Source organism: Colobus angolensis, unplaced genomic scaffold (assembly GCF_000951035.1).
Source record: "Colobus angolensis palliatus isolate OR3802 unplaced genomic scaffold, Cang.pa_1.0 Scaffold472, whole genome shotgun sequence".
NCBI classification, from domain to species: domain Eukaryota; kingdom Metazoa; phylum Chordata; class Mammalia; order Primates; family Cercopithecidae; genus Colobus; species Colobus angolensis.
The window spans coordinates 802,689-806,496 of record NW_012118177.1 but is presented as its reverse complement, the minus strand read 5'-3'; the positions used below and the strand labels follow the sequence as shown (position 1 = coordinate 806,496).

General features: G+C 40.3%; 1 protein-coding gene across 1 annotated transcript in view; it reads left to right on the top strand.

Annotated features, from left to right (window-relative positions):
• NUP62CL (nucleoporin 62kDa C-terminal like) overlaps positions 1–3,808 on the top strand; it is an 82,533-nt gene that overhangs the window by 15,982 nt on the left and 62,743 nt on the right. The window contains exon 2 of the mRNA XM_011958715.1: positions 322–365. The gene's annotated coding sequence lies outside the window, so the exon portion shown is untranslated. The remainder of the gene's footprint in view (positions 1–321; positions 366–3,808) is intronic.

Sequence of the window (3,808 nt, the reverse complement as noted above, 5' to 3'; positions counted from 1 at the left end):
GGTTTTCTAAATATACAATCATGTCATCTGCAAACAGGGACAATTTGACTTCCTCTTTTCCTAATTGAATACCCTTTATTTCTTTCCCTTGCCTGATTGCCCTAGCCCAGAACTTCCAACACTATGTTGAATAGGAGTGGTGAGAGAGGGCATCCTTGTCTTATGCCAGTTTTCAAGGGAAATGCTTCCAGTAAACTGGCATTTCTAGAAGTTTGGAGTACGAGGGAGCAACTCCAGTGTGGCTTCTGTCCACCATCTTTTCTTTGAGGTCTCATTGAGAGCTCTAATTTTTTTTCCCATTCTTCTCTTATCCTCTTTTAGGGTTTGGAGTCATGAGCAGGTTTAATTTTGGAGGAACTTTACAGGTGGGTTCATTTTTTGGCTCTGCTAAAACAGCAGCGACTACTTCCACTATAGGGTTTATTTTCTCTATATCTGGTATAGGAGGGTTAAATTTGAGGGTTTTGTCCCAAACAGTTACAAGTACATCTTCATCTTCCACTGGCTTATTCACATCCAGCTCCAGCTACACAGACTACAGGATTCATTTTTGGAATACTGGTTGTGTCAACTCCTGCCCCAGTAGCAACTGGATTTTCCTTAGTGTAAGAGCAATACAGTTTCTGATTTTTTTAGTGGATACAAAAGTAATTGTCTCTGAGAGACAAACTGGGTAAAGAAATGGTATGTTATTTCTTTTTTTTTTTTGAGACAGAGTCTCGCTCTGTCGCCCACGCTGGAGTGCAGTGGCCGGATCTCAGCTCACTGCAAGCTCCGCCTCCCGGGTTTACGCCATTCTCCTGCCTCAGCCTCCCAAGTAGCTGGGACTACAGGCGCCCGCCGCCACGCGCGGCTAGTTTTTTGTATTTTTTAGTAGAGACGGGGTTTTACTGTGTTAGCCAGGATGGTCTCGATCTCCTGACCTCGTGATCCGCCCGTCTCGGCCTCCCAAAGTGCTGGGATTACAGGCTTGAGCCACCGCGCCCGGCCAAGAAATGGTATGTTATTTCTAAATCAACTATTTGTGGCCGGGCACAGTGGTTCACGCTTGTAATCCCAGCACTTTGAGAGGCCGAAGCAGGCGGGTTGCTTGAGCACAGGAGTTTGAGACTGGCCTGGGTAACATGGCAAAACTCCATCTCTACAAAAAATACAAAAAATTAGCCATGTGTGGTAGTATGTGCCTATAGTCCCAGCTACTCAGCAGGTTGAGGTGGGAGGGTTGCCTGAGCCTGGACATCGAGGCTGCAGTGAGCCATGATTGCACCACTGCACTCCAGCCTGGGTGACAGAGTGAGATGCTGTCTCGAAAATAAAAATCTATTTGGAATTATGCTTTTCATTCCCAAGGTAGTCTACCAAATTGAAGGCATCTCAGATTTGAGGCACAAGGCACACTGAATTCTGATCTGTGGTCTCCCTTCATTTTATGTGAACCATAGGAGGAGTACTCACTGAGTTTTGGAAATGTATCATCTTGAAATTAGGCTACTTGCTGAATAAGTGACTCTTTAGAGAGATATTTTTCTATTGGTCATTGTAATGAACTCATTATATAGTTTTCCTTTATGCATCTCAGAATTTTAAAGGAGATACTCATTTTATGCCTTTTTAGGTAAATCCATTTGGTTTTTCGTAGCACTGATAGCCTCATGTCTTTTAGTAGCACCTGAGAACCTGGTGAAAGCAAGGGTATTACCTCTGGAATTCTCGTTTATCCTGTTATAGTTATCTAATAACTTGTAATTGAATGCTAAATAATCTTTCTTAGGAGGATTAATTTAAATATTGAAGTATTTTGTCATGGGTCATGAAATACATTTAAAAATTTCTAAACTTTTCTGAAGTTTGGTTAGTGTGGAAAAAATATTAAAAATCTCTAAAAATTCTTTTAAAGAGATGCGTGTTGTTTGATTTAATGTCTAAAACAAAAACTTATGTTGTTTAATAAAGTGCTGGACTGGCAGAAAGAGGAAGTATAAGTCCTTTTTTTTGAGATGGAGTCTCACTCTGTTGCTAGGCTGGATTGCAGTGGCGCGATCTTGGATCACCGCAACATGCGCCTCCCGAGTTCAAGCGATTCTCCTGCCTCGGCCTCCTGAGTAGCTGGGATTACAGGCGTGCGCTACTGTGCCTGGCTAATTTTTGTATTTTTAGTAGAGATGGGGTTTCACCATCTTGGCCAGGCTGGTCTCAAACTCCTGACCTTGTGGTCCACCTGCCTTGGCCTCCCAAACTGCTAGGATTACAGGTGTGAGCCACCGTGCCGAGCCATGCAAGTCCTTTTGTCTCCACAGAAGACAAAATTTTCTGAACTACTCTTTCCCCATTAAAACATTTTAACATGTTTTTCCCCTTAAGGTGGATCAAATTAGGTAACCTTTATCTATGAATGAGAAATATGGAGCTCTGTACATGTATTCCTATATTAATACCTGGTTATCTTTCTGTATTGAGATGAAATAACCTATAGAACAAAACCTTCACATTTAAAACTTCATTTGACAGGAGCCGTGTTATCTAGTTGCCTTTTAATATGTCAGATAACTATTATGTTGATTTTTGTGTCCTTTTTTCTGTTTAGAATGTGCCTGTATCAAAATATCTCATGTAACCATAAAGTTATACACCTACTACACCCACAACAATTAAAAAAAAAAAAAGTTGGGCAACACTGCTTCCACACAACCTACAGTGATTACAGGGACTTTTGGGGGTAGGTGCCAGCACCCTTACTAATGCTGTAACTAGCAATACCCTGTCATATGAGGTGACAGCATCCACTCCTTTTGCTTTTGGCTCTGCTCCCTCCTCTGCTACTCAGGTTTTTCATTCATCGGTGGAGGCACACCTCAGACTGGGAGCACCAGTCTCAATATTGTTTCCATGAGGCATGCAGCTCAGCCAACAGCATTTGTAGGCTTACCCCTTATTCCTGCTAGTTAGGCATCTAGTGGCACAACTGCTGTACAACCAATAGCTCCTTTCATCCTTGGCAGACAGTCCACAAGTAAGGTTTGAACTCTGCTCTCTAATGGAGAAGGACAGTATTCAAGATTGGTTTTGAGATTCTTAGTTGATTGATTCAAATCCAAATGTGGTCACTTCTCTCGTTGGAGGTTAGTGTTATTGATGAATATAGCAGAAATTAAATACAAAGTGCCCCTTCTGGCTTATAGTTTTAGGTTTAGAACAAATCAATCTTTGTTTTGGAAAAAGCAACAAACTCCTGAGAACCAGTAGTCTAGACAAATTGGCATATAGTAATCAGAGTTACCCTGAAATGTTTTGTTCAATTGTTTAATGCTTATGTTTTACAAGTATTTCTTGTTCACAATCTGCTGATTGTTTTTCTTCCTCTCTTAAAACTTCTGAAATGAAATTTATCAGGAGGAACAATAGAACAAGAAAGCATATATTTAGGGTATATTATATGATTTTAGAGAATATTATATGATGCAATAAGTCAGTTATATGGCATGATTGGGAAATGGTATGTTCTTGCTAAAATATTTTGGCTAGTGGAGACATCTTATATGCTATATATATACTATACATGGGTAACCAGTTTCCAATTAGGTTTCAGTAAAATACATTTAACCTGTATTCACTATTAATAAGAAGACATTCAGGATCTTGCTAAACCAAAATGCAGTTAATAAAATGTTATATACACTGGACCATATACTATATAATCTTTTGGGAGTGCCTTTTTTAACTCAGCATAATTTTCTGGAGATTCATCCAGATTGTTGTGTGTATCCTTCTTTCCTTCCTTCCTTCCTTCCTTCCTTCCTTCCTTCCTTCC